This window comes from Helianthus annuus, chromosome 5 (assembly GCF_002127325.2).
Source record: "Helianthus annuus cultivar XRQ/B chromosome 5, HanXRQr2.0-SUNRISE, whole genome shotgun sequence".
Taxonomy (NCBI): domain Eukaryota; kingdom Viridiplantae; phylum Streptophyta; class Magnoliopsida; order Asterales; family Asteraceae; genus Helianthus; species Helianthus annuus.
The window spans coordinates 165,760,348-165,787,160 of NC_035437.2; the positions used below are offsets into that span (position 1 = coordinate 165,760,348).

A 26,813-nucleotide genomic window follows, 5' to 3' on the forward strand; every position below is an offset into this window, starting at 1 on the left:
ATGACCCGCTCGCCATCGGCCTCGGCGATTAAGTCGATATAAAGTGAGGGACTTATTGATAGAGTTTTGTCTAGTAAGTTTAAGGTTGTTGTCCTACCCAAGGAGGACGAACGTACGTAGTTCACCCAAGGAGAATACGCAGGATTTATAGTGGCATCCTACCCAAGGAGGATGGCCGTACATATCCTACCCAAGGAGAATATGTAGTTTCCGTTTTAGTTCTTTAACCCATTCCCAACCCTCGGGAATCCCATGCCTTGTAGAAAGTGTGAACTCACCTCGGTTTGCTCGGTAAGATTATTACTCGCTCACAAATAATTCAATCCAAGCCTAAAGTATTTATACATGCATAATCAGTTGATAATCACATAGTTAAAGTAACAATCATGATCATCACATATATTCGAGCAATAACTAACACATAGCATTTAACAGTTATACAAGCTCATGCAACCCATGCTTATCATTAACAACAACTAACTAACCCAGTTAACCCTTAACAAACCTAACCGAGTTACTGTGCATGTTTAACCCTTGACGAAACCCCCTGTTTCGTCATGACTCCCACTTGACGAAACCCTAAGGTTTCGTCGTGCATCCCTTCGGCGAAACCCACCCTTTTCGTCGTGATTACCCTCGGCGAAACCCCCTGGTTTCGTCAACATCGGCGTTTCGTCCATTAGGTCAGTTACGTCGTGTAACTGATGATTACCCAGAAACCCTAATCGCCGCTCATCATCATACGAAAATCATACAACAATCATTTCAATCACAACAGAACCATGCATTAATCCTAAACGATCTACCATATACGATGGCCATTACATGAGAACAAATTCGCGGATTCATCCATATCAACACCCTATCTCATCGACCAACATCCTATTCGGATCAACAATAACAAGAACCCTAATCAATCATTATAATCAAGTCATCGTGATCATAAACATTCAACACTATCTATCATCATTAAACCCTATTTCATATCGAACTATTAACAAGCAAGCATACGAGTCATGCATTCATGGATTATCGCGATATACATAATACATTCATAAGCAATTAGATATTAGCAAATAACTAACCGAAAGGTATAGGGATTAGAACGAAGGACTTGAAAGTTTCCAAGGATGATAGTGATGGTTGCCGTCGGTTAACAGAGAGGGAGAGAAAGCTAGGGTTTGCAGATCAGCCAAATACGTGTCCTTGTGCTACCCTATATTGTTATATAATCACGTATGTGAGTTGGGCCTTTACTGGGCTTCGCGGTGAATTGGGCCGACGAAACCCCATGTTTCGTCGTGAGGGTTATGACGAAACTCTCCTCTGTTTCATCGAAGTGGTTAATGGCGAAACCCTTGGGTTTCGTCGAACTCATTCAAGGTTTTAAATATTTTAAGTTTTTCAAACAGGCTACATGTTATTTCAACAAACATATAGATGCAACAATCACAAAACGTCTCAACATATATCAAACACGTATGGTTACAAGGCAAACAAGTCATGTAAACAAACAACTAAACAGTTAACGTACAATTAGCTTGAAGATGGAATCATGGAAACTCGAGTTGTCACATTATCCCCAACTTGAAAGAAATTTCGTCCCGAAATTTAGCATGCGGTTACTGAGGAATCTAGTTCAGTTTCGTGGTTTACTGGTTTTCCTGGGGTTTCACATTATCCCCCCGTTGATTTGGAATTTCGTCCCGAAATTCCGCAGTAGCTTCAGCCTCAGTTGTAGTTGCATTGTTCCCAAACAACCGGGGATACTTGAGTTTCATTTGGTCTTCTCGTTCCCAGGTGAACTCTGGGCCACGACGGGAGTTCCAACGAACTCGAACAAGAGGTATTCTGGTGTGCTTGAGAACTTTCACATCTCGGTCAGCAATCTCTACTGGTTCCTCGATGAATCGCAACTGGTCGTCTATAGTGAGCTCCTTAAAAGGAACTATGAGGGTCTCATCTGACAAACACTTCTTCAGATTTGACACGTGAAATACGTTGTGAACTCCACTAAGTTCTGTTGGTAGGTTTACTTTGTAGGCCACTTTGCCTATTTTCTCTATGATTTCGAAAGGTCCAACGTATCGTGGGTTAAGTTTGCCTCGTTTTCCAAAACGAACTACACCTTTCCAAGGTGAGACTTTGAGTAGCACTCGATCCCCAACCTGGAACTCGAGTGGTTTCCTGCGCTTATCAGCGTAGCTTTTCTGACGGTCACGAGCTGCCGCCATTCGCTGTCGTATCTGAGCAATCCTTTCCGTTGTGTCTACTACAAGTTCTGGACCCAGGCTGTCACCAACTTCTGCCCAGCAAAGAGGTGATCGGCATTTACGTCCGTACAATGCCTCAAACGGAGTGGCTTGGATGCTGGTGTGGTAACTGTTGTTATACGAAAACTCCACTAACGGGATATGTTTTTCCCAGCCGTTACCAAAATCAATCACACATGCCCTAAGCATGTCTTCAAGGGTTTGGATGGTGCGTTCAGATTGCCCGTCTGTTTGAGGATGGTAAGCAGTGCTCATGTCTAAACGTGAGCCAAAGGACTTGTGCATTGTCTACCATAGTTCAGATGTAAAACGTGCATCACAATCGGAAATAATGGAGGTTGGCACCCCGTGCCTCGAAACCACTTCCTTTAAATAGACGTCTGCTAAAGTAGAGAACTTATCTGTTTCCTTCATAGCCAAGAAGTGTGCAGACTTAGTCAATCGATCCACTATTACCCAAATTGTGTCATTTCCACATTGAGATCTAGGCAGGCCAGTAACGAAATCAATGGAAATTTGCTCCCATTTCCATTGCGGTATCTCTGGTTGTTGAAGTAGGCCAGATGGTTTCTGGTATTCAGTCTTGACTCTCGCACAAGTCAAACATTTGCCGACGTAGGTTGCTTTGTGGGCTTTCATGCTAGGCCACCAGTATGTAGTCTTTAGGTCATGGTACATCTTATCCGAACCAGGATGTACTGAGTAGCGAGACTTATGTGCTTCATCCATCACCAGCTCGCGTAAGTTTCCATAGTGTGGGACCCCGATGCGCCCTGTTACGTAGTAAGCGCCGTCTTCTTTCTGTTCTAATCGTTTCCTTGATCCACGTAGGGACTCCGCCCTGACATTCTCTGATTTCAATGCTCCAACCTGGGCATCCCGTATCTGAGTAGGAAGACTAGATTGGATGGTGAGTTGTAACGCACGCACGCGTTTAGGTGTAGTATCTTTTCGACTGAGGGCGTCAGCCACAACATTGGCCTTGCCCGGATGGTACTTGATCGTGCATTCGTAATCATTCAAGAGCTCGACCCATCGACGTTGTCGCATGTTCAACTCCTTTTGCTTGAAGATATGCTCGAGACTCCTGTGATCGGTGTAAATAGTGCACTTGGTACCGTACAGGTAATGTCTTCATATCTTGAGTGCGAAAATCACAGCTCCCAGCTCCAGATCGTGAGTAGTGTAATTCCTTTCGTGAACTTTAAGTTGGCGCGATGCATAAGCAATGACTTTATCCCGTTGCATCAACACACAACCAAGACCCTGAATTGACGCGTCACAATAAACCACGAAGTCGTCTGTGCCCTCTGGCAATAAGAGAATAGGCGCGCTACAAAGTCTATCCTTTAAGTGCTGAAATGCTGATTCCTATGCATTACCCCAACGGTAGGTAACACCTTTCTGGGTTAGTGAAGTGAGAGGTTGTGCAATCTTGGAGAAATCCTTGATGAACCTTCTCTAATAGCCCGCCAAACCCAAGAATTGGCGGATTTCCATTGGTGTACGAGGTGCAGGCCAGTTCTTGATCGAGTCTACCTTGGATGGATCAACATGAATCCCATCCTTGTTTACCACATGGCCTAGAAAGTGGACTTCACGAAGCCAAAAGTCGCATTTCGAAAACTTGGCGTACAGTTGTTCTGTTCTAAGGAGTTCTAAAATAAGTCGTAGATGATGCTCGTGTTCCTCCTGACTCTTAGAATAGATCAGGATGTCGTCGATGAATACAATAACAAACTTATCCAGGTAGGGCTTGCACACTCTGCTCATAAGATCCATGAAGACTGCAGGTGCGTTTGTCAATCCAAAAGGCATAACCAAGAACTCATAATGCCCATAACGAGTCCTGAACGTTGTGTAGGTCCCCTAATCCTTGCGGATCGTAACAGAATCGTCGATCTAACCTAGAGTGCGGAATCCCCTAGATCAGATTTCACAGAAAACGAGTAGAACAAGAATCAAGAACATGATACACTTTCAATCCGGTCTTCTATTGATTATCCAACACGAAGTTTACAATCAATTCAAGACCCACACGAAATCTCTCAGCCAATCTCTGTAGATTTCTCTAACTCTCTCTCAAACCCTCCAAGTGTGTAACCTAAACCCTAATGCCAAGCCTTGTTTATATAGGACAAGGTTTGCACACGGGCTTTGGTCTGGGCCAGGCCATTCTCCAAGCCCATAACACTAAATAACTCCCTAACCAATACTGCTAATCCCAATACAAAATATCCAAAGACTAAATAAACAAACTATTAAGCTGTTGTCACAAAACATGCACCAACAAACTCCCCCTTGACAATAGCTTCATAGTGTAACTTTGTCTTCAAACATCTTGCAGTCTTTTGGTCTTTGGATAGCGTCAGCTACACAGCTTCTGACATCAACAAACTCCCTCTTAGCTGATGCTTCCAATCTCCAAAACTTTCATTCGTTGTAGATCAGCGAACTAGCAATCTTTGGTTAAGCAAGTATCTTCAAATCTTCCATATCTCTTTCTCTTTCTCTTTCTGCAGTGTAGTAGAAGGATCCTACCATGCATCTTCACACATCTTCACTTCACTCTCAATCTGCACTTTACTTGTATTCTGCACTTCATTTTGATAATTGCATCAATCTGTTTAGAAACACAAGCAAGTATCTCGAAAAACCAATAGCCTTTTTCACATTTAAAGATAAACCAATATTTTATCTTAGATTGCAAAAACAACTACCTGTCAGTTAAAAATGGGAGATCTTTTAAAAAGAAATCTTTTTGGTATTTTTGATATTTTTCAACACAAACTAAACCAACTAAACTAAACTCAAAATATTTACAATACTTCTTTTTGTGAGTATCATGTGCAAGAAGATCATATCAACAAAATCAAACTGTTTCACACATTTATATAATTCTTTATGTAATTTTCGTGAAAAGCAGTTCAAGACGATTACCAGTATGTTTGTCCACTTAAACAAAATGCATGAACTTTTCAAGTACCATTACCGTATGATACGTTAAGGTAATTTTATTATACTGAAATATTAGTGTGTCCCGCTTCGGGATATACCCCCGCGATCAAGGTATGCACAAAGATTCATCGTAGTAGGTGAGTATACTGAATTCATCCATTTTATTTTTCAACGATAGATAATTGGTGAACAGGTCAGTACTTCCGTACAGCAAAGAGACCAAAATATCTTATCGAGGGCTAAGACAGATACCATTTTTGGTACGAATTATGCATTTTGCACTTATTGAATGACTCTCTATGAGAGCTTCTTCATTTTCAGGGTTTTGGCATTTTTAGCTCTTTTAAGATATCCTGGGTGTGTCTAGGTCAGCATGTATCTGGATGCAGCAGAAGGACACCCCTGATATCCCCGGATGAAATAACAGTATAAAGACCCAAAACTTCAGATTTTGGCAATCTATCAACGCAAGAATTAAGGTCATTAAACCATACACCACTGATGTGTTCCCCACTCATACTCAATGCATTTAGGTTTATATCACTTTGGTAAGTTGATTATTTCATGCTTTTGCCTACTGGTACATCATATGATGAAGCTGCTATCACACTTAAGCAATTTAATTCAGTTTCAGTGTGACAGTCTAACTTGCTGATGTACTATCATTTCTTCTTTTTCACACAGTGATAACTCATTTTTGATTTTCTATTTTTTATGTTTTTCATTTTTTAATATTTTACAACTTCCTCCCCCTAAACTCACAGACTATCTAAACTCTTTTTGGCTTAGAGGAATTTCTCCCCCTAAATTTTTGTTTTTATTGAGTAAGTTTTAAAAACACAAATTTTAAACACAAACAGACTCCCCACTTTAAATCTGACTCAAGTTTTTCCACGTTTAACACATCAAAACAATCACAAAAGTAAATAGTTCGTTACCCATGTTAACCAACTATTCACCTCAGATGCTATACAGGAATAACCACTGTCGAGCACATCATCAGTCCTTCTTGGTCATCCTGCATTCACTCAACAACTCAGTTAGTTTTGAGAACCCAAGCCCTGATGGTCTTGGGTTTTCCAAATTCATCCATTAAAGGAACATCCATCCAATATCCATCACTCCTCAATGGAGTCTTGGATTGCTTACCCATTGTTGAACAAGATCGATAATTTCCATTAGGTCTTTGATTGCGAGAGTTCTAATAACCTCTTGTATTTTCTAACCTTTGGAAATTATTATCTTGATACCTTCTTCTACCATTTTCATACCATGAATTCTGGAAAAATTTTGGATGTTGTTGAACATTTGAGTTGCTGAAACTCCTATGTCCGTTTCTTCTTTGAAAATTTCGATTTCCAGCAGTTTGGTATCGATTTTGATATCCAAAATTTCTATTTTGACTTTGAAAACGATTTGATTTACCACTATGTCGACTAAATTGTGGAGAAATACTTCTTGGTCTATCAAATCTTTTCGAAGTTGAAGGTTTTGATTGAAATTCAGGTTTCTTTGTCTGACAACTAGTTTTTACACTATTGCTTGACCCAACCTGATTCCCGTCTTTAACCTCATCAACCTTTTGTTTACCTTTCTTTAAAGGACAGCAACTCGCCACGTGCCCTTTGTTGTGACATCTAAAACAGGATCTTTTCTTATAAGTTTTCTTTTTGTTTGATCCCTTTTTAAATGTTTTAGCCTTTTTGTCTTCAGTATCCTCATCCACTTTATGAGGCGTACTGTTAGACCCAACAGACTCTTTCAAAGAAACTGGACTATTTGGCAAGTCCACAGCTATCGGATCCACTACTACTTGTGCAGTGGCAACAAAATCAGCTAGCTCATCTTCAGTTGGTAAAAATGAGTATTCTTGATTTCCAGAAGATGAAGCTTTTGTATACCCCACCCCTGTTTTATCATTACTCCTTTTTAAACCTTTTTGAATTCGAGTCCTGACTAACGAAGAATTCCCAAAATTGTCTAACTTCCCCTGAAGTTCTACAATTTTGGCTTGTGCATCAGCCAATTCTGTGCACTTTTCTGAAAGCTCGTTAGTCTTTTCTTTCACAGTTTCACGAGCCAAATCAATGACCTGTAACAGTTCATTGACTTTGCTTATTAGACTGCTAATTTCCTGTTCATTTGATTTGAGTTTATCTAAACAATTTGACTCTCTCTTAATCAAAAGAACATTTAACTCTTTTCTGATTTCTAAATCAGCTAACAGAATTTTGTTTTGCTCCGATAGTTTGTCAGCTTTACCCTGTAGTTCAGTGCAATTAAGACATGTATGACTTACAGATTCTGATGATACCTTCACCTCTGATGTAAGTCCATTCACATCCGTCAAGCCCTTTGAAACTTCTGCACCCTTCTTTTCAGCATTCTCCTCATCTGCTTCCTTCTTCTCTTCTTCCTCAGCAGCTTCCTCTCCAATCTTCACAGCTGCAAGCTCAGCTACCAATGTTTGATCACAAGTAGTTACTTTTGAAGAGATCTGATAACGTTTTTTCAAAAGCTTCCCACAGATCTTTAGAATTCCCATAGTTCTTGAAGGTATGCTTAATGCCTTCAGGTAAGGATTTCTTGATCACTGCTAAAGCTCTCTTCTCAGCATCAACCACCTGTCTCTCAGATTCATCCATCTTCTCATAAGAAGTCACCTTAACTCTTCCTTCAACACGATGTGTAGGAGCAACATATCCATCTATCATACAGCTCCACATTCTTGTATCTTCACTCTTCACAAATGCCTCAAACTGCTCTTTCCAGTCAGCATATTCTTTGACGTTTTTAAGCTTAGGCCAGTTTTTAACAACCTCACTTCCATTATTCATCTTAGCCATCACGCAGCGTAAAAGTTTAAATGGATTTTGGTAACCTGTGACAAAATCCAAATCTAACTCCTATACTGGTCCTTGTTGAGCTTTTACCGTAAGCGAACTGATAAAACCGTACAAAAATTTTTCCGAAAACTGTTTTTACCAAATTATACGGTTAGATTCGTCTCGAGATTACGATTTCAATGATATATAATGTCAAAAACCTATTTCGGGATTTTCCAGAGTCTTTTTTTGTCCTAAAAATCCAAGGATTCTAACGGTGCAAACGGTTTCCTGAGATGAGCTACGGATAATTTTCTAAACACGAAACAGTGAAATTTTTCTTACGCAAGCCAAGAAAAATTCCACCCTTTCCGAAATGAGCAGAAAAGGTCCGAAATGGTTCGAAATGGTTCTGCTTATCCGAAATGGTCAGTATTGATCCGAAATGACCACCTTCTAGTCCGAAATGCACTAGTCTGATCCGAAATGATACTCTCTGGTCCGAAATCAAACACCTTCTGATCCGAAATTGACTATATAATCCGAAATGCAACTCTAAGGATCCGAAATTCAAGTCAAACTGGTCCGAAATGCAAATTTTTGATCCGGAATGCATGCCTTCAAATCCGAAATGGTCCGAAATTGATTGTTTCTGGTCCGAAATTGATGCTGATAATCCGAAGTGACTGATTTTTGGTCCGAAATCCAAGCCTTCTGATCAGTAATGGTCCGAAATGCTTGAAGTTTATCCGAAATTGAAGCAGCTAATCTGAAATCAACAGCAGAAACCCTAAAATAGCCGTCAAACACGTCCAAACCTTCGGTTTTCTACAGAAAACGATTCTGAACCGAGCAAAACAAGAGCCGAATGCTCTGATACCAATTGTAGGTCCCCTAATCCTTGCGGATCGTAACAAAATCGTCGATCTAACCTAGAGTGTGAAATCCCCTAGATCAGATTTCACAGAAAACGAGTAGAACAAGAATCAAGAACACGATACACTTTCAATCCAGTCTTCTATTGATTATCCAACACGAAGTTTACAATCAATTCAAGACCCACACGAAATATCTCAGCCAATCTCTGTAGATTTCTCTAACTCTCTCTCAAACCCTCTAAGTGTGTAACCTAAACCCTAATGCCAAGCCGTGTTTATATAGGACAAGGTTTGCACATGGGCTTTGGTCTGGGCCAGGCCATTCTCCAAGCCCATAACACTAAATAACTCCCTAACCAATACTGCTAATCTCAATACAAAATATCCAAAGACTAAATAAACAAACTATTAAGCTGTTGTCACAAAACATGCACCAACACGCTGTCTTAGAGAAATCTTCATCTCGGACTCTCAGTTGATGGTAGCCTGACCTCAGGTCAATCTTCGAGTAGTAGCTCGACCCTTGCAGCAGATCGAACAAGTCATCAATGCGTGGAAGTGGATAGCGATTCTTTACAGTCACCTTGTTGAGTTTGCGGTAATCGATGCACATTCTGAATGTACCGTCTTTCTTCTTCACAAATAATACTGGAGCTCCCCAGGGCGAAGAGCTAGGACGAATAAAACCCTTATCCAAGAGATCTTGTAGTTGAGTGGACAGTTCTTCAAGTTCTGATGGAGCTAAACGATAAGGTGCACGAGCTATGGGTGCTGCTCCAGGAGCTAGCTCGATTTGAAACTCAACCTGACGATGAGGCGGTAGACCAGGTAATACCTCAGGGAATACCTCAGGATAGTCACGTACAATCGGGATATCTTCTATCTTCTTCTCTTTCTTCGAGATGTCAGTAACGAGGGCTAAAATAGCAGTGTGGCCCTTTCGCAAACACTTCTGGGCCTTAAGAAAAGAAATGATGCCCACAACGGCACCACTCTTGTCGCCATGAATCACTAAAGGTTCTCCATTTGGACGAGGAATGCAGACGACCTTCTCCTTGCACAGGATCTCTGCTCGATGTTGCGATAACCAAATCCACACCAATAACAATGTCGAAACTACCTAAAATGATAGGAATGAGGTCGATAGAAAAGGTTTGACCAGCTAAGATGAGATTACAACCCTTAACTACGTGTGTGGCCTCTAAACTTTTACCATTTGCTAGCTCTACCATGTGCTTGGTGTTCAAAAGTGTTGGGACACACTTTAACATTTGACAAACTTTTAGAGACACATAACTGGTATCGGCACCCGAATCAAATAAAACATTAACATAAAAGTCATCCAGTAGAAACTTACCCATCACGACGTTGGGGTCATTCCTTGCATCACCCTGACCAATCACAAACGCACGGCCCCGGGCGCCATTGTTTCCCCCATTGTTACCCCCATTGTTGTTTCCGTTTCCCTGATTGTTGTTGTTATTCTAATTCTGGTTCAACTGGGGGCAGTTTCTCTTGAAGTGACCTTCAGCACCACACTGAAAGCATCCCCTGTTACCCTGCTGTTGCTGCGGCTGATTTTGTGGAGCCTGCTGTTGCTGTTGACGATTCTGATTCACAGGTCGTGAGCCTCTGCAATCCTTTGCCTCATGACCAAACTTGTTACACCTCAAACAACGACCCTTGTTGCACTACCCACTATGATGCTTGTTGCATCAGTTGCACTTGGGGTGGTTTCCTCGGTATCCACCCTGCCCTTGACTACCAGAAGATTGCTGACCAGGATTCTGGTAATCATCAGTCTTTCGCTGCTGAGACTGAGACTGAGCTAATGTCGAACCCTTGCTTGAGACTCCATCCCATTTGCGCTTATTGTCGCTGGGGGCATCAGAAGTAGTAGTAACTGTAGCAGTTGCACCAATACGCTTGGGCAGCCTGTTCTGCTCGACTGCCTGATCAGTGAGACGATGAGCCAAACGAATAACTTGCTGGATAGTGCCAAGGTTAGCTGAGGTTACGTGACTCTGAATTTCTGGCACTAAACCTTTAAGGTACAACTCGATTCGCTTGATGGGAGGGTCCACCATAGTAGGACACAGAATAGCCAGTTCATTTGACCTTTTCGTGTATGCTTCGATTTCTGACCCCGTCATCTTTAAGTTGAAGAACTTGACTTCCAGCTTATGGATGTCATCACGGTTGCAGTATTCCTCTTTGATCAAGTCCTTGAAGTCATTCCATGGGGTGGCATTAGCAGCAACAATCCCCAGCATTTGAACCTGGGCGTTCCACCACGTGAGCGCTACACCCTCAAGAGTACCAGTAGCATATTTCACCCTACGAGCCTCAGGTCATTCACACATCTCGAAAACAGACTCGAGCTTCTCGAACCAGTGGAGGAGGCCTACAGCTCCTTCAATGCCGTTGAAAGTCGTAGGTCGGCAGCCCATAAAAGTTTTGAAGGTACATGCAGGAGGCTGAGCATGTTGACCTGTCGTGTGTGTAAGAAGAGACAAAGTTAAACACAAGTGTTGGTTTACGTGAGTAGGATCTAAAGATCCTAGAGTAAGTTGCAATGGCAGGTTATACCTCCTGCCTGAGCGGCTGCGAGTGCTGCAGTAACTTGTTCATTGATTAGAGCCGTTAGCTGGGCTTGAGTTAGGTTAACGCGTCCACTCATGATCTTCATACCAAAGGAAACATGAGTGAGAGATGTTCACGAAAGTGCGATGACAGAAGAGAGTAAGCACACATGTGTTTTCAAGCAACAGTTGTTACGTTTATCTAAGCATACCATGAGCAAAGTTCTATGTAACTAGCAAGTAGGCAATAAAACATAAACCATATCACCTATAGTGTTGAGTCTTGCACGTGGAGCGAAGCGTCGTTGTGGATCGTTGAGCACTGCACAGGTTATAGTCTGGTTTTACCAAAAAGCTTTTTCCCCTTTTTAAAACCAAGTTCACTATAACCAATGGCTCTGATACCAATCTGTCACACCCCCAAAATCCACACGCGGAATATCACCGCTTGGAGGCGTGACTGACCAGGATCAAGCCACCAATCACATTGAACATAGCATGTAATTAAATATAAAACCCAACACAATGTAATTGGTGTCCAAACAAAACGTAGTTTAAGTTGTAAGCGGAAGCATAATGTTTAAAACCATAGTATAAATTCAAAAATATAATAAATGTTTAACATGGCATAAGACTATCCATGTCCCACAACGTCCACGCCTCCTCGTGCAAGCTCCCAAAAGTACCTAACGACCTGCAAGGCATGTAACAACGAGTCAACAACAAAGTTGAGCAAGTTCACAGTTGGTTGTTTAGTTTTGCCCGTTTGTTTTGAAATTATAAATTGTTTCGTAAACCACAAGTTGACCAGTTCTTTTGTTTCCCAAACCATAACCATAATCAGTGGGGGCTTCCCATGTGAACCACTAGACCGTTACCATATCGACCACTGACGAACAATAGTTGTGCCCTACGTCAATGTCTATCATCATTGACAGTTTGCCATGATCCATTAGTACACGCCCGTTCGAACGACATGGTGTGAGGTTTGTCAAACCTAATAGCGCTATTAACTAATGACACGCTCGCCATCGGCCTCGGCGATTAAGTCGATATAAAGTGAAGGACTTATTGATAGAGTTTTGTCTAGTAAGTTTAAGGTTGTTGTCCTACCCAAGGAGGACGAACGTACGTAGTTCTACCCAAGGAGAATACACAGGATTTATAGTGGCATCCTACCCAAGGAGGATGGCCGTACATATCCTACCCAAGGAGAATATGTAGTTTCCGTTTTAGTTCTTTAACCCATTCCCAACCCTCGGGAATCCCATGCCTTGTAGAAAGTGTGAACTCACCTCGGTTTGCTCGGTAAGATTATTACTCGCTCACAAATAATTCAATCCAAGCCTAAAGTATTTATACATGCATAATCAGTTGATAATCACTTAGTTAAAGTAACAATCATGATCATCACATATATTCGAGCAATAACTAACACATAGCATTTAACAGTTATACAAGCTCATGCAACCCATGCTTATCATTAACAACAACTAACTAACCCAGTTAACCCTTAACAGACCTAACCGAGTTACTGTGCATGTTTAACCCTTGACGAAACCCCCTGTTTCGTCATGACTCCCACTTGACGAAACCCTAAGGTTTCGTCGTGCATCCCTTCGGCGAAACCCACCCGTTTCGTCGTGATTACCCTCGGCGAAACCCCCTGGTTTTGTCGACATCGGCGTTTCATCCATTAGGTCAGTTACGTCATGTAACTGATGATTACCCAGAAACCCTAACCGTCGCTCATCATCATACGGAAATCATACAACAATCATTCAATCACAACAGAACCATGCATTAATCCTAAACGATCTAACATATACGATGGCCATTACATGAGAACAAATTCACGGATTCATCCATATCAACACCCCATCTCATCGACCAACATCCTATTCGGATCAACAATAACAAGAACCCTAATCAATCATTATAATCAAATCGTCGTGATCACAAACATTCGTCACTATCTATCATCATTAAACCCTATTCCATATTGAACTGTTAACAAGCAAGCATACGAGTCATGCATTCATGGATTATCGCGATATACATAATAAATTCATAAGCAATTAGATATTAGCAAATAACTAACCGAAAGGTATAGGGATTAGAACGAAGGACTTGAAAGTTTCCAAGGATGACAGTGATGGTTTCCGTCGGTTAACAGAGAGGGAGAGAAAGCTAGGGTTTGCAGATCAGCCAAATACGTGTCCTTGTGCTACCTATATTGTTATATAATCGCGTATGTGAGCTGGGCCTTTACTGGGCTTCGCGGTGAATTGGGCCGATGAAACCCCATGTTTCGTCGTGAGGGTTATGACGAAACTCTCCTCAGTTTCGTCGAAGTGGTTAATGGCGAAACCCTTGGGTTTCGTCGAACTCATTCAAGGTTTTAAATAGTTTAAGTTTTTCAAACAGGCTACATGTTATTTCAACAAACATATAGATGCAACAATCACAAAACGTCTCAACATATATCAAACACGTATGGTTACAAGGCAAACAAGTCATGTAAACAAACAACTAAACAGTTAACGTACAATTAGCGTGAAGATGGAATCTTGGAAACTCGAGTTGTCACACCTGGTATTAAGCTTGGGTTCCTAATAATCACACAATGCAACACGTATGAGTGTATCAACCCAATTCAAACTTTAACGATAAATCACGAGATCAAAACCCACAACGAATGACAAAGTATAGCCGTATACAGGCAACACTTAAACATCCGTTGGATCGGTTTCAATCGATCGGACAAAGTACCGTACCAGTGATTCGAGTTATTACTCTGATAACGAGGCAGAGTTTCGGGGTTTAAGGGCTCCGGGTAAAGAAACAGTAGAACGAGAGAGTATGAGAATCGTCTTGCGAGCGAAAATGTGCATCTGAACTTCTCCCATACTAGCCTTTATATAGCCAAAATTGGATTCTCCCGCGTGTAGCGGAAGAATCCCTGACCTCTTCTGAGTGTCGCCAGGAGGGTTGACCTGGCATAGGTCTACCACGTGTCTAGGTAGGTTGGGCATGTGTCAGGCCGTGGTAACACGTGTCCTCGGCCGCCTTTTTCGCCCAATCACGTGTTTTTTCTCGATTTATGTGCCAATACTTATTGCGTATGCTCGGGTCTTGATCCCAATTGGTTCGGTTTTTAATTGTGAGTCTAATAAAGGTACTTTTTGTGCGGGTTGGTTCATCAACGTCATGTTTCGTCAGGCACACTACTAGTTTTGTTTATGGGTCTATTCGAGGGTTGTTACAGTTAATAGTGATGTTGCCACTGCTCTAGTTTGGGTAAGCAAAGGCTCATCTTATTTCCACACTCCTAAAATCTTATTCCCACACCCTTTCTCTCTTTCTCTCTCTCTCTCTCTCTCTCTCTCTCTCTCTCTCTCTCTCAAGAGAGAGATAGAGGGAAGGGGTATGTGAATATTAATACCCATAAGAATTTCACCCATAATAAATCAAGAAAAACAATTTCAATCTAAACAACAATTTCAATCCTATCCATGTTGATGTTGGGTCAAAACACATTGTATTTTGTAGTAGTTCGTGTTGATTTTTAGTGTTTTAACATGTTTAACCATATGGGTTTATATTTATCGTGTGTTTGGTGTTGTTGGCTTAATAGGTGCTAAAAAGGATAAACAAGAGAAATCAAGCTGGAAACGGGTTTAACGAGTACACAGGAGCTATAGCAGAAAAAGTCAACCCGGGCATCCCAGACGACACCCGACAAGACACCTATACTCTCCCGCGATGCGCGGGGGAGACCAGTTAATGGAAAATTATAAATTCGACCTAATTCGCATTTTAGGTGATCATTCACCTTCCAGCCGTCCCAAATGAACTCAAAGGCAATTTCCTGCACTTTTGACCGTAACCATCATCCGTTTAAGTTGTTTCTCATGTCTAATCCATCCCCGATCGAGATTGAAGCTGTGATGACAACCATGAGCGGCTAAACGCGTTGTGACTTCTGCTCGGATGAACAATTGCTTGTTTTTGACATGAATTCTTGTTTCTGATTCTTTTAAACTAGTAAATCTTGACTACTTGTGTTGATTTTGTGCAAGGGTTATTATATTTGAATTATTTGTCGTTTATTAAGCGTATTGGCGATATACTTGCATCGTTAGCGGGTTAATAAATTGGTGGGTAATTGATATAATTAAACGGGTTGTTAGGTTGTATAGTGAATCTTAAAAACTATACTTAACAATTAATCAAAATCATTAATCCAAGGCCATGTCTATGTGGTGTTTTGAATCAGTAAACAGATGTTTGTGTTAAAAACGGGTAATTAGGATTTCGGGTGGAGTTTACTTTTTCTCTTATTGATAATAACTTTCTTAACAATTTTCGTGTTCTTTCAAACAATCATTAAAACCCCCAATTTTAGAATAGATTAGATTATAGTTTAAACCGAACATTAACCACAAATTCCCCGTGGATACATACCCTACTTACGCTATCTACATAGTTTATTTAGGTTTTTTATTGACCCTTACGATAGTCATCACCTGTAGAAAGCAGTTTGGTATAGGACAAATTACCTAACCAAGTTAATAGAATTTGTCTATGTGATGCATTTATAAAATTTGGTATAGGGCAAATTACCTAACCAAGTTAATAGAATTTGTCTATGTGAGGCATTTATTTATTTTATTTTAATATAAGACAACGAGCTTTAGGTTATCTTTGTTGTTTGTTTCTTTAACTATAACCGAATATGAAGATATAAATGAGGAGATTTCTTATCTATATGTGTTCGTTAGAATGTGAAGTTGGTCACGTACCCGTTTTCATTCATTATGAAAACTTTGTTGTCCATGTTCGTTTGTTTAAAAGAAAATAAATAAGCATAAACGAATATACATATACATATACGAGCATAAATAGAAGTTCATGAACGAGACATGTGTTTGTTTTTGTTCATATATTTTAACTAAATACATAAAAAATTATAGTTAAATGCCATTTCAGTCCGTGTGGGTTGGGTCGTTTTGCCAGTTTAGTCCAAATGTTTCATTTTTTACCTGTGGGTCCAAACAGGTTTCACTGTTGCCATTTCAGTCCACTGGGTTAATTTTATCCATTTTTTCTGCTAACGAGAAGGTCAATTCGGTCATTTTCTAGTTAACAGAATTACATATAAAATGACCGAATTGACCTTCTTGTTAACAGAAAAAAATAGATGAAGTTAACTTAGTGGACTAAAATGGCAACGGTGAAATCTTTTTGCACCCACATGTGAAAAATGAAACATTTAAACTAAACTAGCAAAATGATCCAAACCAAACATTTAACTAAAAAAAATATTTATGTTCATTTATCAAATCCGGTCAAACATTTCAGACACACTAGTTACTAACATGGAAATGTTAAAAGCGGGTTATTAAAACTACAAATATTAATATGCCGTTAAAAAAAGTTTAAATATAAAAAGTTGTATTTTTGGTAAAAAAAAAATTAAAAAAGAGTTTATTTTTAAATTGAGGAAAAAGATGACCTACAGGAAATATAGTTATTCAAAGTTTCTCTAAGTTAATTTTAGATACTATTGGGTTTGGTGGTCCATAAAAAGATCATGGATAATCATGAATAATTAGAAGAAGACCATAAACTTCAATATAATCACCCAACTTACTAATTTTGTTTGGTGACTTTGGTGTTTAGGCATATATTGTTCCAAAATGGCATCAAATTAATTGGGTCAAAAGAAATAGAAAAAAAAAAAGGGAATTTAGTTTGGGCCAAAATATTGGGCTTATTTTCTTAAGTGGACTTCGATACGATTTGGTCTGATTGTCATCAAATCTTTTCATTTTCTTACATCATACGGACTCGACTTAAGAGTAGTCGGGTATAAATTTAATGTGTTTTCTATGTATGAGTATATAATACGTTATGATTGTACGGTATAAATTTAATTTACTTTACATTACATTTTGATCCAACTGCAATGCTTACATAGGTTACATAGAATTAAATTGAATATGTTGAAATGCACGTTATCATATGGTTAATGCATCAGATAACACTTGAACTAATCCATTCGATGTTTGTAAGGACCCGCGAAACATCTCCTGCGGGTCGTATTATCGTATTACTAGTATAACATATAATTTGCAAAGTTGGTTGAATAATATATTATATGTTTTTTCTAAGTTTCATTTTTAACCTTTAATCCTTAAATAATATACATCTTTAACCTATTTTATCTTTTAATTTAACTTTTTTTTAATAACTTTTTTTCGTAAACTTTAAAAAATACGGAGTTGTATTTATTTTTTTCTCTCAATATTTCGATATAAATTTAAACAAAAACATAGTTGTAATCAAAATAATATTTTTTTTGTATTGTAAGCTATATTGTGTCTCGGTATAGTACCGTGTTTTCGTAAACTATTAAAAATATTGTATCATTAACAAACTGACCGAACAACATCAATACCAGTAATGGTATTATCAAAACTTGTATCGGTATTTGTTTTATGGTTTTTGATCCATGTAAAAACTGTTTTACTATCTTTTTTATATTTATTTTTTCGGTTACATGAGATCACTTTTGTGTAACTAAACTATTGTAAATAAACTTTTTTATTTGAGTAAGCTGCAATTTGCGTCCCTATGGTGTGAGCCAAAATGCTCCCTAGGTCCTTATACTTAAAAATTGCTCGTTGAGTCCCTAATCATCAAAAATTGCTCGTTGAGTCCCTAATCATCACATATGGTATCCATCTGAGTCCCCGGTCCTATTGAAAGCCATTTTTCTGATATCAAGGCAGTGAAATGACCATTATTCCCCTAAGTTTATATTGCAATATGCATCCCTACTCCCTTAAATTTCTTTCCCTCAAATTCAAATTATCAAAACTAATATCAATACCTAATGCAGATGATGAAAGTTGTTACAACTCTCAATTTTAAAATGATTTCACCCTTTTAGAATGATTTCCTCCAAATTATGAAACCAATATCAAAACCAAGTAAATAAGTGCAATGCTGCAAAACCAATATCAATACCAAGTAAATATGTGTAATGTTGTATATCCAATATCAAAACAATACCAAAGCCAATAAAACGTATTGGAGTTGTTGAATGATGCAACCTCTCATTGTTGTTGAATGTTGGAGTTGCTAAAACATAATCCAAAACCTATTGTATTTACCTATCATTGCTACTGAATGTTGCAGTTTCTAAAACATCCAAACCCTCATTGTTAATATATTTGCTAAAACATGATCCTAACCTCTCATTGCAATGTAATGTAACCTACCATTACAATGCAATGCCCTAACATGTCATGGCAATGTAACGCACTAACCTGCACTAACCTAGCATTGTGTAATTGTAATGCTCTAATATTTCACAGCATATTATCAACATCATAGCAGATTTTCAACATCAATGCACTATAAATTGACCATTACATGTGAAGGGGTAAAATTGATCAAAAAACCATGTTCAACAAAAAACATTGATCATAAAAATAAAAAAAATAAAAAATAAAAAACTACATCAATTGTTAGAACTATCCCTAATCAACTATTTAAACATAATTAGGCATCAATAATGTACAAAATCATTACAATATCATCAAAAACCCCCACTCCATACTATCCATGCCCCCATTAAAACTTGAAATTAAAGTTCAGGTTGTACCATAACTTCAACACCACCTTCATACACAATACAAGGTGGGTAAGGCCAACATTGACCCTACATCCGACTACCACTGTTCCATTTCAATTTATATCAGGTTCAATTTCGACATTTTCAAGTTATATCAAGAAATATAAACATGCATTACCTCTTAACCATGTTGTATCCATGTTAGCCTCTAATGAAATCGTAGTTACCATTGTGGGGAATAAACTTAGGGATGATTTTGGTCTCTAGAGGTTAGATTGCACTTACCGGAGGTTGAGATATTGCTACTTGGGGGGTAAGATTAGAGACGCTTTCAGTTGTGAATTACAAAATGGGGGATGTTAACTAAAATTAGGGTGGGTTTTGGGATGAAAAGGCATCTATTTATGTTCCCCGCCCCAAAATTAGAGGTATGTTAGGTGACAGAATATACCAACACCATTAGAGCCAAGGGCTAAGATCGATATCCAATATGATGGTAGAGACTGAACGTGCACTTTTTAGGTTTTAAGGACCCGGGCTACTGAACATTGTAAAGATTTTTGGCATTGTAGGATCGTTTTCGGACCCGAACGAGTCGATCAGAAGAGTTTATCTCAACACGAAAGGCGGAAACAGACGTGTAGAGGTCAATTCAGCTAGATTTACACATTAAACTGTTGTATGATTGATTTTATAACAATTTACAACCTGACAACACTTCGGCAGCACTTCGTTGCACAAGCCGGAAAGTTGCAAATGTAATAGACAAGTGAGGTATTTATAGGAAGGACCCTTCCGTTTGAAGGTGGCATGACACCCTTCAAACGGACAGGCATGCTTCAAACTGAACCCTCTTCAAACCGAACGGTCTTCAAACTTTCATGACACTCCTCAAACTTTCATGGCACTCCTCAAACTTTATGCCTTCAAACTTTTGTCTTCAAGTGTAGTAAACCGAGACTCGATATAAGACGAAGACAACAGATGTATGCACCAACAGACTCCCCCTCAGATGTTGACGAGTCTTAAGTGTCGAGTCTTCAACGTCTTCAGTCTTTATCAGTCTGAACGCTCTCTGAAATATCTCACAGTGTAAGCATCCTCAAATCTTTCTCTTCTCTTTTCATCATCATCAACAGACTCCCCACGAACAATCTCTATTCGGATGTCTTCAGACTCCCCCTTTCGATATGCTGGGATCGCAGTCTGGCATGTTGAAATTACAAAGTCTTCAGGTATCGGAACCTGGCTTTCTATCTCTTAGAAACCTGCACATCCTCTACCTCACAATAAATTTCCTGATGATAACTTGTAAAAACAATCTCACCATCTAATGAATCACTTGCAGAAATTATACAATCAAAAATAATTTTACAATGTTAATCTTTGATGAACCACTTGAAGATATATCATTTTTATTTTCAAAACAACACACTCTCCCAAACCATCTGTTCATCATGTTTAGCACTCGAAATTTTGAAAATTAACTCTCCAACACCAGTTGTCGAAAATCTTTTTGAATTTTTCAAAAAATTATGCTAAAACACACTAAAATCTTTTTTGGATTTTTCAATGTAAAGAAATGAAATGCAGAGAAGAAATATTTACATACAATATTTTTTTGTGAGTTTGTGTAAGAGGACCATATCAGTTTATGAGACAAATCACCAACACCGTTAAGCTTGATTTCATTTTAAGTTCTAAACAATTTACCTAGATTGTCAGTATACTGGTCCACTTAAATTTTCACACAAAGTTCAACTGATCCGAGATACGATATTAATTTCTTAAGCACTTAAACTTATCCGTGTGTCCCACTACTTGAATATACTCCCGTATTCATATCCCAATATTCAGTCTTACAGGTGAGTATACCACAGATGATATCTGTAAGGGGTTAACTACGAGGGCCGTGAGAGCTCAGGTCGATACTTTCGTATACGCAGAGAGATGACGGCTTCGACTATTGGTGGGTCCCCTTTAGAGGATCTTTTGTTACAACAGCAGTGACTATCAATTTTATTGTTTCATCAACTTGCTGAGGGCTGCGCTTATATTTCAAAGCTTTTGCAGAAAGTATTATACGGGGACTAGGTCAGTATTTCCATACAGCAGAAGTCCCGGGATAACACCCTAGATATCACTAAGCATAAAGACCTAGTATCTCAGAAAGAGGGATCTTTCAAACAAGATTTCAGGGGTTACCTATATATCCAAGAAGTTATTACCCACAAGATAAGCAAGTTTGAATTTTTACGGTTTAGATCTCTTCACAATTTACTAAATGTGTAAAAATCTACTGCCACATCCGCAGTAAGATTGTTTATCACTTTTAAACTTTCCAATTCTTTAGCATGTTGTGATAGTCCACTGATGTACTATCATTTCCTCTTTTTCACAACAAACTCATTTTTGGTTTTTATCATGTTTTTGTCTTTTTCAAATTTTCTAATGTTTTTGGATTTTCTGATGAAAATTTCTACTCCCCCTAAAATGCAAACACATTAAAGAAAATTTAAAACAAACTGTACAGAAACATGACAACCGATATCAAATCGCATCACTTCGCCATTCACTTGGCATAAACAATCAGAACTCCCCCTATCAACAAACTATTTTCTCATTTAGATTTCAAAACACTTAAGTTTGTTTTAATCAAAAATGATTTTTCCGGAAAATAAGTTTGGTTGATTTTACCACTTGTAAGTATACCATTAGTAAATTCGGGGATGTGGTTCATCATATTGTCTCTTAATCAATTGTAGGAAAATGCAAGTACAAATTAATGTCCTTGATTTACCATATGCAAGCATGCACAAACATAAACAAACCTTTTTACCGTTTGTACGACTACATTACCGAATAAATTCCTCAAGAAAGATGCCGATACCTGCTCCTCGCTTACCAACCTGGGAGCTCCGGCAAGTCCGGTGTTTTACTCAAACATAATGTCCACCCAAGCCTCACCAGCCTTGGGTGACTTTGGAACACATCTGTCCCACCAACATTTTGATTTATAAAACTCTTTAGCACCCTTTACCTTCCTGTCTACCATCTTCCCAAACATATGTTTGACTTTCCCGTTGAAAGCCTTCTCAACATCAAATTCTCCTTTATCAGCGAAGAATTGATTTGAGATCTCAACCTTTCCAACTTTCTTCATCAAATTTTCCTTTGACAATGACGGAAAATTCTCATCGTTCACCACTGGAACGGAATTCACAATCTTTTTATCAACCAATGACTCCTCTAATTTTATGGAATCAGATTCATTGTCAGAATTACCCTCAGATTTAACCACCCATTTTTGCTTGTTCATATCACCTTTTCTTTTATAAAACCTTTTTGAACTTTCTCCTTCCTCAGAAGTAGAATTTTCAAACTTGTTAACCTTTTTTACAGATTGTTCTTTCTAATCAACACAAGTCTTTCTCAAAACAGAGTTAGAAGAAACTCCCTGTTTTTGGTAGTTGGTCTTGGGGCAATTCCATGCTATGTATCCAAGTTCCTGGCATTTGAAACAGGTTCTTCTGTCAACTCTTTGAGCAAACTTTCTCACATTCTTCTTTACTTCAGCAAGAAATTCTTGATTCGACTGCTTCCAGAATTGTTTCTTCTGTTCATCCTCTGAACTTCCACCTGAAACAAATTTTGTTTTTGGTTTATAAGTTTTCTGATTTTTATAATTTTCTGACGAATTAAAACCAAAACCTTTCTTTTTGAGATTACCATTATGGTCTGGTTTCTTTTGGAAACTAGAACCGCAACCATAACCCATTTTCTTGTTTACTCTTTGTTGAAACCTTGAAGTGTAAGGTTTAAGTTTTGCAGAAAGATTTAAATCTTTTATTTCAGAAATATTAACTTCTGTTAATTTGAAAACCTTTTTGATCATTTCAGTTTTAACACTCCTTATTGGGAATTCCTCATCAGAATATAATTTGTCTGAATCATTCAACGTATATGCTACTTTGACTGATCCGTCATTCAAATTAGATTTTGATAACAGAAATTCTTTATTGTAAACCCTCCTAACCTGTAATACCCCGAAAATACAAAATTTTATATTTAAAAATTTAATGTTAGTAATAAACAAAATAAACTAACTAGGAATAAGTAACCTAGTTAGTTAGTTGTATTGTAGTAATAAAGAAAATTGGTTAATATAACACCCTATGTGACTTGGAATAAAGTATAGGGGTCAATTGTAGCAAACTTGAAACAAGTTTGCTTTAATTAAAACACTAGACACCAAAACACACACTTTAAGTGTGTGTTCTGGTCGAACTCTCCAGAGAAGCCAGGGGCTCCCCACATCAAACCCTAACTAGCTCAAAAATTGACAAATTGAAGGGCCAAATCAGTCCCAAATCGATATCCAAGCATAAATTAGTGATCACCTAAGTGTAGTGATCATAAGGTATGTCAAAATTTACTATTTGGTTTCATCTCAAATTCTTGATGATTTGTGAAAATCGAAATCTGGGCTTGATTATTTGATGTTTAGATGAGATTAGCAATAAAAACATGTCTAGGAGTAAACCCTAGTCAATAACATGTCGAATTAGTGTTTAATTTATGAAATTCATGATAATCCATTGATAAGTTAAATGGGTTTTGTAAAAATAAGATGAACACAAGAATCACGACTATCAAAAGTGGTGTTACTTGATTTCTATGAAATGATTCTGAGATTAGTATGCATGCTTGACATAATGGAATTGAATTGTGTGTTTATACTGGGCAAAATTAACAAGTTATGAACTTGTTTTTAAATATGTAAAATTATGCCCGTTAGGTGTTCGTTAAAATGCCTAAATGAAAGATAATTGTTGAAAATCGGACAAAAACGCATGTTTGATGGATATGGAAAATTATGCGTTAAGACTTATAAAAAGGGTTCGAAACGGTTTGTGGATTGAACTCTTTAGGCATGGAAACCGGGTCTTCAAGCGGACAAGCCGGAGCGGACACACGCTTGAAGGGAACGCTTTAAAGGTACGCGACTTGTCGTCTCTTTACATTTATGTAGACAAGCGTAGTCGTAAATATGTTTAATGTTGATATAGCGAAAATGGTTGCGTTTGGTAAATCAATGAAGTGATGGAATTCACTCGATAACCAAACAGGTCAAAACGAATGGTTAAAGTGTATTTGGAATGTCAATGAAGTGATGGAATTCACTCGACAAACCAAACGGGTCAAAATAAATGTTTGGTTAGGTATGTTTATTGATAATGTTGTTTAAATTAGTCATGTTTAGAATGTACATTAAGTGATGAAATTTCACTAGATAATGAACGAGTTAAAATAATGGTCGAAATGGTAGTGTTTGAAGTGACTTGAACGTCACTCGTTAAATTTGAGTTATAAGAACGTAAACCATGGAATGGAGATGATACTCTAAGATGGACAAGCCCGAGAGTGGGTAATTATGGTTGGAAAATCAATGACGTTAAATTATGCAGGTATGTAACCTTGTTCCGTTACATTATGTTAATTAGAATTACGGTCATTTGAAATTGTGTTTTTAAGACAAGATATTCGTTAATAAAAGTGACGAAGATCACTATTAGATAAATGAGTCAAAAACTTGATTAGAAAATGTTTGGTAGTCATTGGAAATGAAGGATTCCATAAATGAGCCAAACGGGTCGATTAATTGTTTAGTAGATAGTAAGAATGTGTTTTAAATAGTTTATGGCGATGGTGGATCACAAAGCGTAAAACAATGGACTTGGTATTGATACCCTAGTGATCGTAAGCCCCGGATGATGGGCAAAGAAGATTAGAATGCCAAAGAATAAGTTGGCGAACAATTTGCACACATAGCTAATGGGTCGAATAATCGAAACTAGGATTTTGTGGGCCATTCGTTCATAATCCGGGTTTCACTAAATGAAATTTATACGGTTAGATCCGTAATTTTAATACGGACATATAGGAAAAAGAATCGGCTAAAACGGATATGTAAATAAAAAGTTATGAGAAATTAAGCGAAAAAAATATATATAAGAAGGCTGAGCTGGGCGAACCGTGGGTCATGGTCCTGAACCGTGACTCACAGTCTGGCAGTTCTGTTTGGAGCTGGGCGAACCGTGGGTCACAGTCTCGAACCGTGACTCACAGTCTAGCATTTTTGTTTTGAGCTGGGCGAACCGTAGGCCACGGTTCTGAACCGTGGCTCACAGTTTGGCAGTAATTTGTTTGTTTTTCATTATTTAAGCAATAGAACTAATTTTTACTTAATGTTAAGATGTCAAAACTAACGATTAATGTGGTTTTGACCATAGGTGATGCTCGTTTGTTGTGGATGTTGATCAAGCAATGGAGTCAAGAACCGAACACAAGTTTTGAATGCTTCCGTGCTAATCTAATCTAGTTTAAAACATGTTGTTTTGTAAACTCATTTGAATATTGAACATTTAATCTAGTTAGTCGACTATGCTTAAATACTATAATGACGTACATCTTAGTTATTAACTAAGTTTTGTTGGTCATATATTTTTTAGTTAAATAGTCCGTATTTTATGGTTATAAAATGAAACTATAAAACGAGTGTTACAAGTTGGTAATCAGAGCTCAAGGTTGTTGACAAAGTGTGTTCGGTTCAAGCTTGATCAAACATCCGGTAAGAATTAGTCATTTAGTAAATTTTTATTTGCATATTAGAAAAAGGAAGTTGATTTGATGTGCACGGGAAGAGCGTGTTAACACACACAAACCCGGAAAGTGCATTAAACATGAATGGTTTATGTATGTGGTAAACTTGGCTAAACCAAAGCGAATGATGCATATGTTATAAAACGAAATTTTTATAGTGACATAAACATTACAGATTCGAAATGTCTAGTGTTGATAAAAGATGATTAGGTAGTATAAACCCTAACCATAGATTCATTATAAAATAAGTACATATGAAATAAGTATATTTGGATGCCTCGTATGATAATACGAGCAACATCGAATAGCAAGATTAATAATAAATGTTCGAATGATATGATAACCGCATCTGAAGATGACGGGAGATAAATAATCTAGATGGAGGAAGGTTCGGAAGCATGACAAAGAACATGCTAACAAAGAACCTAAATCAAGTGATGACTTGAGACAACGGAGTACATCAGGGCGAGTATCAATCAGGTACACGTTATAAATTACGATAAGACAAGTAGAATGTGATAATTCACATAATGAACGATAGTTGCCTATGGGCATATATGATTAGTGAAATGAATAAATTATGTAAAAGAAATATTTATATATATATATAGAGAGTAAGGTTAACATACAAAAAGCCTTATCATACATCACGTAGGAGACAATGGTAACCGTTGGATCAGGGGTATAATCACGCATGGGACCACATAATCACACATAGGACCACATAATCACGCATGGGACCACATAATCACGCATAGGACTATAATCACGCACGTTCTATGATAATAACGCACGTTATATTTTTTGTCATGTATGTTAATGTAGGTTAAGCCCTGATGTACATAAAAATAAATAAATATTGACGAGTATGTGAAACCGAGGTAAAAGTAATCTCGATAGATATTGCAATGGAAAGGAGTGCGCGTGCACTCGAACCCGGAATTTGCAATAATAATACATGGCGAAGACAAGGTTATAGACTTGGCCAA

The 26,813-nt window shown here is 38.1% G+C and overlaps 1 long non-coding RNA gene across 1 annotated transcript; it reads left to right on the top strand.

Annotated features, from left to right (window-relative positions):
• The first annotated feature begins 23,451 nt into the window (after positions 1-23,451).
• Positions 23,452-25,570, top strand: LOC110939370. Its single transcript, XR_002592205.2, has 3 exons — positions 23,452-23,581; positions 24,093-24,159; positions 25,455-25,570. It is a non-coding gene; the product is annotated as an uncharacterized LOC110939370 (long non-coding RNA).
• Positions 25,571-26,813: the final 1,243 nt, after the last annotated feature.